Raw genomic sequence first — 12,604 nt, forward strand, 5'->3', positions numbered from 1 at the left:
CTAACATTACTGCTGCTGCAATCTGAACTCACATGCGACAGCAGGTGGAACGTAGCTCACGTGCAAACAGCTCAACTAATAAGAGAAAACGGATGTCATATCATAATCAAATCGTCATAATGCCACGATGCATATTGTGACATTTTTGCATCGCAATAAATCGTACAACGATAAATCATTACACCCCTAACACTGCTGTATGGATATTTGTTACGTTAATGTACAAAATAAACCTGATTTAACGTCCACAAACCATTTGCCATGCTGGAGAACAAAATAGGGCTGTGCAATTAATCAAAAACCCAATTTCGATTTTGGAATCTAAAGATTATAAAAAACCATTAATCGAGAAAAACAATTATTGCATCACATATCGCCCCCTTTCCAGTTGTACACATTTGTTGCTCCGCAAAGCTCAGTTCCATGTGAAAATGACTAAAAGCATGTGGTGTAATGTAACATTTGCAGCATGGGATGCACATCATTCATTGATGTACGTTCAAATCATTTTAGTTTTTAAAAGCGTTAACAAGACCATATGCTTCTGTGTTAGTGCGCGATTAGCCTTGGAGACGAGCAGAGCACACACATCTAACTCCCTCTTAATGCGAGCGCTTTAATGGTCAAATACATGCACATGTGTCAGAGCGCGGTGTTTAGTGAATATTGATATTAACCCTCATTTGTGTAATAAAAAAACAAGTTGTGTATCAAAATACATGTGAAAGGGAAACCATATCAGAGCCGCACTATTCATACAGTGAGCAATATTCCTGCTACCGCCTGTTTTTATCATTAAACAAACAACAAAAGGATAAAAATCACCCACTGCTCCTGACTGAAGGACTTTTGTAGTTGAAGTTTTTTTTTTTCTTACAGTGAAGATGCCTAAAGCAGTTTGTTTCATATTTTTATTCTAATGTATTCATTTTCTGTTCTATTGTATTTATTCTCATTTTTATTAACTGATTTCTTTTATCTTTGATATGACGACAGTACATTATATTTTACTAGATATTTTTCAAGATACCAGTATTCAACTTAAAGTGACATTCAAAGGCTTAATTAGTCAAGTCATTGTATAACAGTAGCTTCTTCTGCAGAAAATCAAATATATATTGCTTAAGGGGGCTAATAATATTGACCTTAAAATAGGTTTCAAACTATTAAAAATGCTTTTATTCTAGGCGAAATAAAACAAATAAACCTTTCTCCAGAAGAAAAAACATAGGAAATACTGTGAAAAATTGCTCTGTTAAACATAATTTGGGAAATATTTATATATAAAAAATTCATAAGAGGGCGAATCATTTTGACTTCACGATTATTCAAAACGATTATCAGTTGATTACAATTATGACCAAAATAGTGCTTATAAATTTTCCCAATATCGAGTGACATTTGTCACAATTGACTATAATTTCCTCATAGACCGCTTATATTCTACAGGTTTCCAAAGACAGACTCTACAATGGTTTACGTCATACTTAGCTGACCGTTAACAGTTTGTGAATATTAATGGCAAGTAGGGATGTCTCGATCTGATATTGATATCGGAAATTCGTCCGATATCAGTCCAAAAAACTATATCGGACCGCGTTAAAAATCTCCGATATAAGCAGTCCGATACTCTCTAAACCAATGACTGTAAAAAATATGGACGACGCGACAGCCCTTTTTCCCATTGAACGCCTTGAGGGCAAAACGCCTGCTTGACGGGCACAAACTGTCGCAAAAGACTGCTGAAATTGGAGCCAGACATGCGCAGAAGGATTGTCTGATGGAGCCAGAGGAGGAGCCGCGAAAATGAGCAGAGTCGAGCTTCCAATCAAACGCTTTATGTAAAATCAACCACGCCCCCAGAACTTCTCAGCATGCGTTTGCTGTCATATCAACACAAATGGATGTAATAACGTTAACAAATATGAGGGTTTTATATATTCAATCGCGCCAGCTCCAGGCCGCAGCGCATAACTTACTCTCGGCGTCGCGGGCTGATTCCGGCTCGCATGCGGCAGCGCCTGCTCGCTCGGCCGCCGCATCTGGCTCGATTGACTCGGGCTGGAATTGGGTAGTGAGTCCAGGCATCCGGAGTAGGTCCAGCAGAGGTAACATTAGTCAGTCTGAGCTCTAAGAGATAAGTCTCCGGCAGGCGAGAATCTAGCCGGAACTGTGTTTTGCTATCTGGGTGGCTAGGCGTGTATCAGCAAACTAATAAAGCCCGAAAAAAGCCCTGAACTTAGCGAATAAACAGTGTTCCACCAGGATCATGTATGTCAGAAACTATAGTTTACTGCTGAACTCATTTTGTCATGGTAAAATAACACAGAAATCGAATAATAACATTTCAGTCTACTTCAGTCTCCTGCCGAAGCTCAGACGCCGCGCTTTGAGAAACTGTCAATCACAGCTGTCAATCACGATGACACGCCCAGCATTAAATTACTGCTAAAAACAAACTGTTTACAAAAATGAAGATCTGCACCTATTTCAGCACAATAACCAGTGCCTTAATCGACCAGAACCATCTTTCGGGACATTTTATTGCAAGTGTAATAATTTTTTTTTATTTGGGCTCAAGTCTCCTTCATTAACACGGAGGAGGCGGGCTTTATGACTTGTACTGCAGCCAGCCCCCAGGGGGCGATCTAACGGCCGAAACCTTCACTCAAACGTAGGCTTGCGGCACACTTGCTCTAAACTCTGTTACAGCTATTCTATCCAGCACCGTCCAGAGCCAGCGTGCAAAGCCCACATGATCACAACACTGCTTGCTAGCAAAGTCTCTAAGATTTAACGTGCTATGGTTATTAAAGTTATGTTGTATTACGATAGAAATCTATTGTGACGGTAGCACACGCTGACGCTATCAACAACGGCACATCTCTAACGTTACTGGTTTATTTACTTTACGTCAAGCTATCTTTACATTGTTTTGCATAGGGCTGCTAAGCAACATAAGGCACAGAATGGCGACGTAGCACACATCGTGCTACGTGTCCCGGATTCTGCTTTCTTTAGCTGTGTTTCTTCAATATTTTATACGCAAACTTTCAATCTCAATCTCTCAGCAGCACCAAGAGAGGGAGCAGATTTGACCTGTCAGTCGTGCACATGGATAATAGGAGCGAAATAGTGGATTTATTATTCTTTATTTAATTTTTTTACTTCAACACTCTGAAAAGAAACAGTGTCATGTAAAATGCTAAACATTTTTTGTTGTTTTTATTGTCTGTTAAATAAGAATAAGAAATCATTCTGTTGCTGAGGGCCATTACAGTTTAAAAGAAAGAATGGTATTACTTTTGGGGCAGAAGGAAAATTTAATTAGAGACATTCCCATGTTTAACTCTTCTTTAAAAAGCCCAGAAAGATAAAGTGCTCTGATAAACAGTGTCAGCTTTGCACATCAGTTTGCAGTTATTACATTGTCTAATTTTCCCATGTGGGCAGTAGGGTGGAATCTGTGCAAATATGCAAATATAATGAATTTTGATAAATAAAATTATTCTTAAAAGTCACATTATTTCAAGTGTTGTGGGGAAAAGGTGTTTCAATCTAGCATCTGCAAGTATTTTATGTTAAATATAATATGTGCAATATATATTAGTATAAAATGAATTATGTTTGGGAACATTGATAAAGCCATAATCTTCTTATGATACAAACACAGATGATATAGCTCTGATCATGTAAATGTTTGTATTAACTTAACAATAACTTATTTCTGCTGCCCAGTGTGAAAGATATTTTTCAGCTCAACTGGATCAAAAATTTATCAAAAAGCTGTGTGTGAAATTGAAACTTTGGACACTCAACCTTTAGCAGTTGTTCAGTTAACAATATATTTCTTATGTATAATTCTTATGTATAATTCTTATGTTCCTGCTCTCAGCTGTTTCTACTCTTTGCTGATGGTAAAAAATGAACAACTAAAGTGACCTTTAATTAGCATTTTGCACTTTAAAATTTATTTTTGTTTATTCAATTAAGATATTTTTCAGGGTCTTAATATTTATTCTTTAATTCAATTTATATATTCTTATGTAAAAGGTTCACATTTATGCAACCAATAGTTAATAAACTGGTTGTTTTTTTCATACTTACTGTTGCTGACTTGTTCTCAGTTTGATCTAGCCTTTCATACATTTGACTCAACAAAATAGGTAAAAATAAAGTATTTATAATTTGTTCTGATATCAGATTTATATCGGTATCGGACTGATGGCTGCAATATCGGTATCGTATCGGAACTTAAAATGTTGTATCGGGACATCCCTAATGGAAAGGCTTCACAAGTCAGGCCAGTAAAGTATGGGGTGCCTCAAGGATCAGATTTAGGCCCTTTGCCGTTTACAATATACATGCTACCCCTAGGAGACATTATTAGAAGACATGGGATCAGCTTTCACTGCTATGCAGTTGATACGCAATTATAAATTTCAACTAAACCTGATGAGATGTCTGAACTGTCTAAGCTAACTGAGTGTATTAAAGATGATAAAGACTGGATGACAATTTTCTTAAACTCAGACAAAACAGAATTAATACTTATTGGGCCTAAATCTCATACACAGCAGATTTCACAACTCGACCTGCGATTAGATCCAAAGTTAGCTTTACCTCTACTATAAAATATCTGGGTGTTATTTTAGACAGCAATTTTAAAAATCATATATCCCATGTCACAAAAACTGCCTTCTTTCATCTGAGAAATATTGCTAAGTTATGAAGTATGCGATCTAAGATGCAGAAAAGCTAGTTCATGCTTTTATGAGTTTTAGGCTGGATTCCTGTAATGCTCTGTTCACCAGTTGCCCAGCATACTCTATTAACAAACTTCAGCAAGTACAAAATGCAGTTGCCAGGGTTACCAGGTCTAGAAAATATGATCATCTCACCCCAATTTTAGCCTTTTTACACTTGATGCCTATCTGTATTGATTTTAAAATATTACTTTTTAGCTATAAAGCTTTAAATAATATAGCTCCTATTTATCTAACCAACCTCTGGTCTCGCTACAATCCAACCCACTCTTTTAGGATTTTAAAAACACAAAGCTTCTAGTAGTACCTAAAATAGCAAAGTCGAGTAAAAGAGGTTGAGCCTTCTCATTCATGGCTCCTAAACTCTGGAATACCCTTCCTGATAACGTCCGAGGCTCACACTCTCGCAGTTTAAAACTAGATTAAAGACCTACCTGTTTAGTAAAGCATACACTCAGTGCATTACTTAGCGGGTTTCCACACACTGTTTATTTACACTATGAACAGCTATGCTAATTATTCTCTCTATTCTCCATTTCCACCTGGGGATACTCTTCCCGAGGCCCTCAGACTATGCAGAGTCACTGATTCGATCCAAGACCAGCGACGAGATGATCCCAAGGTTTCCATATCCTGGACCAGGCCGTATACTGAGCAGCTGCTGTGGTGGTCATGGAGGAGTGGAGAGCATGAGTCTGATTCCTGTGACACTCCAGGGACAGACGAGTCTTTGCTGAGGCTCAGCTTCCAGCCTTAGTTGCTAAGACTGCAACTCTGCACGAGACGTTTGGCCAGCGGAGAAATTGAAATGATCGTGCCCAACTGAGTCTGGTTTCTCTCAAGGTTTTTTTTTTCTTCTTTCGCCATTTGGTGAAGTTTTTTTTCCCCTCGCCGCTGTCGCCACTAGCTTGCATTGTTTGGGATTGGTAGAGCTACGCATTGATGGATTTGCTCTTCAGTGTTTAGGCCCTCAGTAGTGATTATTAAACCACACTGAACTGATTATTAAACCACACTGACTTCCATAGTTCGGGACTTGTAGAGCTGCACATCGATGGATTACTCTTCAGTGTTTGGACTCATAGCATTGACTATTAAAACACATTGAACTGAACTGAACTAATCTAAACTGAGACTCTGAAAACTGAACTACACTGTGTCAATGTGAAGCTGCTTTGAAACAATATACATTGTAAAAGCATTATACAAATAAAGATGAATTGAATTGAATATTCACTTGTCTAACAAGCCGTATATTCATTTTAAAGTGGCCATTACACTAGACAAAGATTCTTGCATCAATACTATTCAGCGGTTTTTATGTCAAATAGGACCAGTTCTGACTTTCAGAACTGACTGTGGCACCAATTTTGCAAGTGCACAAAAGGAATTAAAGGCCGCTTTGAACCCGATGGACCATCAGAAGATTCAAGATGCCCTGTTGAACAGTTAAGTCAAATAGATATTCAATCCACCATTTACAGCTCACTTTGGAGAGATCTGGGAAAGACTAATCAGACTGGTAAAACAACACTGCTTTTAGTGCTAAAAAATTAAACATAGGTTATAATGCAAACAGCTTTGTGTAAAGTGTTTCATATATAGGTTGTAAAAAAAAATTTATTATTATTTTTTATGTGTTTAACAATTGTGGCCTCAAATGTGATACACTACCACCCTTTTAGGGGGTTGTAGTTTTTTGTCTCTCTCTCTCTTTTGGGAGCAGTAGGGAGGTGGATGCCACTTTTTTGTTTGCTACAATTTTTTCTCCTGTTTATGGTAGAGAGAGAGCAAAGTAAAATCTTTGTTTTTTGCTTTTTTTGAGAGAGAGTTTAAAAAGTTGCTTCCTGAATGAGTTAGATCTTTTGTTTGTTGTTTTGGCATTATCCCCTCCTGGTTATTAAAGCTTGCCATTACTTTTGTCATTTATTATTTGCTAATATTTTTAAAAAAAAGTACTTCTTTTTTGGCCATTGCATTTGGTGTAAGTGAGTGCTGAGACGGGAAAAAAGTGATTATTGTTGGCTGCCCTGCCATTTTTTTCTATTTATTTTTTATTATTTAGTTAAATTAATTTTTAATATTATTATTGGTCTTTATTTAATTTTTTTATTGGGCTGAATTCAATTTTTTTTGTATTCTCCCCTTTATGTTATTTTGTTGCCCGTTTCTCTGGACCTAGATAGGGGTGGCACATAACAGAAGTTAAATGCATTCTCAATGATCGGCCAATTACAACTGTATCAAGTGACCCAAATGACCATGAGCCCCTAATCATCTCTTGCAATTGAAATTTAAACCTTTTCTACCCCCTGGAATTTTCAGTAAGAACGACTTGTATATGAGTAGGCGATAGAAACCAGTGCAATACCTTGCTGACCTCTTCTGGTAAATATGGACCACTGAATATTTGTCTTCAATGCAGCAACGACAAAAAAAAATGGCAAAAAATGAGAAGTCCATGTTAGGGATGCACAAAATAATCGATAAACTTTTAACCGAAACAGGGCGTTTGTAACCGATTAATGGTATCAGTTAAATGATTAACAATATTATTTTATATATTTTTAGTTTGGCTGCATAAGGGGCCGATTGAATGTGCTTTTTGCGTTAAGAGGGGCATCTTTTGAATGGTTTACTAAAAGCCACAATTGTTTTGCACGCGGCTCACCCCAGAGCAGCAGTTTGTACTAGTGCTCACTATTTCAAGTTATCCAGAGCTGTATAAATTTACAAATCTTGAATATCACAATAGTACTAAATATTACAATTGTAACAACATAGACAGCAACACTCTTGCACAATCAATATCCAGCTCATTCAGTCATTTTATAGTGACATAAAAAAAAGAGGACTGCACCTTTTTTCCTTGTCAAAAGGAGCGAGGTGAGCCTCACGTTTTTGGAATGGAAAATCACGTTTGCTGTCATTCATTCATTCATTTTCTTGTCAGCTTAGTCCCTATATTAATCCGGCGTCGCCACAGTGGAATGAACCGCCAACTTATCCAGCAAGTTTTTACACAGCGGATGCCCTTCCAGCCGCAACCCATCTCTGGGAAACATCCACACACACATTCACAGACACACAACGGACAATTTAGCCTACCCAATTCACCTGTACCGCATGTCTTTGGACTGTGGGGGAAACCGGAGCACCCGGACACGTTTGCTGTAATTAGACATATTTGTTAACACTCTGGACGATAACGTTTGACCACACGTGCCTACAGACTTATTTGCCAAAGAGGCAAAATGGAAGAAGAATATTGCTGTTTGATAAAGACGAGTTGATGACAAACCAGCATTGATGCTGATCGCCTCTTGGATCTGCGTCATGAACACAACAAATAGGCTTTAGCTTTCATTTTACAGCTTATAAAGCATTTATGCAAATTATTGCAATATTAAACAACATATTTAAACAACAAAACTGTTTACAAAAAGTCAACATATGTGCGCGTTTTCATTGTCTTTCATCATGCAGCGCGCGCACTTCAACTGAGAGAGAGGAAACCTTATATAAAGACATAGCCTAATCTTTAAAATAATGATTTCTATTAAAAATGTATAAAGGTTTTGTGAAATAATGATAACATCGGGGTATTAAATAAATGCATATTTTCCGTGGAGCGAGCGATTTGAGAAAGTCTGCTATTTTTATTTGATAAGAAAAAAAACATATGATTGGAAAAAAAAAAAAAAAAAAAAAGCGTATGCTGGTTCTTAAAAAGGATCAGTCAGTGTTTTCGTTTTGTTCTCTAAATTAATTATTTAAGTGAAAATACTTTAGGGCAGGCCTATTTATTTTACTAATTTTATTTATTTTATTTTGTTTTTCTATGCCTTTGGAAACACTGCAGGTGCGTAAAGGTGCTCAATTGTTATGTTCTATTATTAATATTTTTGCATGTTAAAATAAATCAGTATTTTAAAATGCAATATTTAATGTGTCAGATACAAAATAGACAAGTCAATTTGTTTTAAAAAATTTATAATTATTTAATAGTAATCTGACCAGTTAACCGTTAATAACCGATTAACGAGCGGCAGCTGTTGGTCAGCAAAATTAACCGAAATGAGCATCCCTAGTCCATGTATGTGCAGACTTTGAGTGTATATGTGGTGAAAAATTGGAAAGTACATCCTATGGCTTGCCCACACACCATTACATATCTTTGCAAATATTGACTTTCCAATTTTACACCATATATACACTCAAAGTCTGCTCAACTGGATATCTTTAAGTTTTATGCATTTATTTTTTATCTTGGAAGTCATGTTTGTTGTATTGGAAAGTAAACCGGTACGAAGATGGTGATTAATAAACTATTAGTTGCTATAACCACATCCATGTGTGTGCCTAATGTTCATGTGATCTAAAGACTCCCCTGCTAATCTCACAAGGCTAACATAAAGCATTAGCTGCTAGGCTTGGGCGGTATTCAAATTTTGATACCGTCAAACCTCCTCCCTATGTTACCCTGGTATCCGGTATTACCGCGCTTAAAAAAAAAAATGGCGTAAGGCTCAGACAGCGTCACCAAACTGTTGGCTTGTGCCTAAACCATTCAGAAACTGAAAACTGTATATGCGACCTTAGGTTCGTGGTCACCTGTTTGTCTTTTTCGTATTAGAGATCTGCGTGGGACACTCTCTCTCACATACACACACAGAGAGAAAGAGAGAGCGAGAGAGAGAGAAATGCACAGCACCAAGCTCTATCTTTCTCTTACACACACACACACACACACACACACACACACACACACACACACACACACACACACACTTAACTTAACTTAACTTAACTTTTAACTTTTAATTTTTTTATTCTCTTTTCTTTATTTCTGTATTATATTTTATATTCATATTTGTTTGCCTTTCTTATGCCTTCTTATTTGTACGCAGCAACGCTGCACTGCTTTGGCTAAACAAATGTACAGTTATTTGTCATGCCAATAAAGCACCTAAAATGTGAAATGTGAGAGCGAGAGAGACGCACAGCACCACGCTCTCTCTCTCTCTCTTTGTGTGTTTGATTCCGAAAAAAGCGCGGGAGTGGTCAGTAACTAAAAGGGAGCAGTCGCGTGGTAACAATATCACTCCCGAGCGAGCACGCGATCCACGTGGATGTTGTGTGTGTCTCTCTCTCTATGTGTGTGTGCATGAGAGAGAGAGAGAGAGAGAGAGAGAGAAAGAGAGAACCAAGCAACACAGACAGCATGCTCTCTTATTTACACGCAAACACTGCAGGTCACTTGGTGCGAGACTCGCCATATTACATCACCTCTCTCTCTCTTTCTCCTCCACACTGTCCCATGATGACAATCACGCATACGCATTTGTAGGCATTAAATAAATAATATTATTTATTATTATTTACTGCTTGTCTCCTATTTAAGTGCATTGTTTTTATTACGGAATAAAGGTATTGAAATTGACACCGTTGCTATTTTTAGATCCAGCGGTATAAAGTATTACCGCCCAAGTCTATTAGGAGCAACATAGCACCAAAGCCAAAACTGTACCTAATTAAACAACAAAACTTAAGAGTGAACAAGTCCTAACCTGATTTTTTCTATTTATTACAATTGTTTTGAAGAATTTTCTGCAACATTTTAGTTTTGGTGTGTAGCTTAGGCTACAAATTTTTGAACTAATTTTTTGATACATTTGTTACAGTTTTATCTAATGTATGTCCATAAAAATACTAATTTAAAAGAGAGATTTGTGTATATATATAGCCTCCTAGCTTTCTTTACAGCCATAGCTTTTTTGATTATTATATTTATAAATTATTATAAGTTGAAGTCTCTAAAAACAAAAGTTGCTCACTCGCAGTGAACATTGTTGCTGGTAGCATACAACAAAATCGATGCATCTATGCTCAACCTTCAGGGTTTAGGGTGCACAAGCAGTTATTTAGATTATTATGTATTATGTATGCATACGAGCACATTTGTTTGACAGCAGAAAGTGTTTAAGCTGTCATGAATAAAACTTGATTTTATGAACAGCCTTTTTAAGGTTTTTCCCCAGTTGTTGTTTAGTTATGTTAAGCCTTTCCTTCTGGACTACAATGAGGTTGTAAACACTTCACATGATCCTGTTCGCTTTATCTAGCATGGAATAAGGAATGGTTCATTTAGTGTTAATCACAAGTTTGATTAACAGAAATTTGGTTTTCCTTTGTCTGTGTTAAGCCATGTTAAGGGGTTTCTTTTTAATAAGGGAGAATTATTAAAGTGATATTGTTAACTTTACACTCTAAAATAACAGCTTGTTCTTTTGACAGCAGAAATATCATAAGTACATATATATATATATATATATATATATATATATATATATATATATATATATATATATATATATATATATATATATATAAAGAAAAAGTGTATTCGGTTGTTAATCACAGTAAGCTATAATAATAGACTTCAATTAAGATAACAGGCATAGCATGCCGTTCACTTTATTCACGGAATCAGAACTTGTTCTTTTGATAGTAGTTAGTGTGAACTACAAAAAAATTTTACTGAATTTTGGTTTTGTGAGAATGCTGTTATGTATATTAATGCTCATAATGTACTTCAATTGGGGGAAAACTCAACGTGATAATTTCCTAGTATCACTAAAATAAGAGTTCATAATTTCGATATTAGAAATTTTGTTTCATGACTAAAACCTGACAAAAACTTGGGTTGCCCGCTAGTTGTTAAGGTGCAGCAAGTCACGTTAAGCGTTTTTCTTATAATGGAATTTAAATGGTAAGAAAACGCTTACCATTTGAATGTGTTATATTAACCTTTTCTGTGGAATTGGGGTTCGTTCTTTGTACAATAGTAAGTGTTAACTGCAAGTAAAATTTGACAGAACGTTTCTCTTGGTGGTTAGGTAACATTACATCAAGCCACGTTAAGCGCTTTTCATGTTAGTTAAGCGTATCCGTGTCACGCAAATGCAAGATGCACATGAAGAATCATATAACCAGGCACTGTTGTAAACATGAATGTAGAACTTTGAATATCACGGAGTGAAAACAAAGTTATAATGAGGTGGAATTTTTCAGCCAATACTAGCTGTTGGCTCATACTAACATTTTCCATAGGTATTAAACGCGTGCACAACTACATTAGCATTAGCTTACGTTCGTTCATGTGATTCAACATCAAAACAAAGAAAGATTTAATAATGATTGAATTCGCGTTAACCTTGTTTTAGTCTAGAAACAGTCTAGACGTTTGTGGTACTACAGATTCCTCGAAATGTTTAAAATTTAAACTTACCAGTCTAATGATGTTACGTATGACACTGAAGCTTCTATTTGCGTATTGCGCATGCGACAGTTTCCTAGAGTCACGTGATCGAAGACGATCCACATAAATTCATTACCGCCTCCTATCTCTCAAATGGACCATTAGCCGCGTTTCCGATGTCGCGCCGTCAGGTTTTGTTATTTACAAAAATACAATTGACATGTTGACAATATTTGTATATAATACACAAAATGTCAATTATATTGTCAATGAAAATTAGATACAAAGATAGAGTAATAAAAAGAAACAAATAAAGAACATGATTTCAAACTTGAGGGGTTAGATGTTTAAGAATCAATTACAGTATACATTAAAGTCATTACAAAATTACATAGTTCTGTTTGCTTTCTTATTTTAAAATAATGATGTTGAATTTAAATGATAACTAAATTTATTTGCAAAAAAAAATAAATAAACAGTAAAATATTTTAGTAAATTTACATTTTTGGATAATTAATTAGCAGGCCTAATTAAGCAGCTGCAGCTCTGCACAGTTCAAAAACCAGGCAGATTAATT

General features: G+C 36.1%; 1 protein-coding gene across 14 annotated transcripts in view; it reads right to left on the reverse strand.

Moving 5' to 3' along the window:
* The window catches only part of sgta (small glutamine rich tetratricopeptide repeat co-chaperone alpha), a 41,413-nt gene extending 29,290 nt beyond the window's left edge, over nucleotides 1-12,123 (reverse strand). For 12 of the 14 annotated variants that reach the window (XR_015501779.1, XM_087271894.1, XM_087271895.1 and 9 more), the window contains exon 1: nucleotides 12,058-12,123. The gene's annotated coding sequence lies outside the window, so the exon portion shown is untranslated. 14 annotated transcript variants of the gene reach the window in all.
* Between the last annotated feature and the right edge of the window lie 481 nt (nucleotides 12,124-12,604).

This window comes from Danio rerio, chromosome 11, assembly GCF_052040795.2.
Source record: "Danio rerio strain M-AB ecotype USA chromosome 11, GRCz13ab, whole genome shotgun sequence".
Lineage (NCBI taxonomy): Eukaryota > Metazoa > Chordata > Actinopteri > Cypriniformes > Danionidae > Danio > Danio rerio.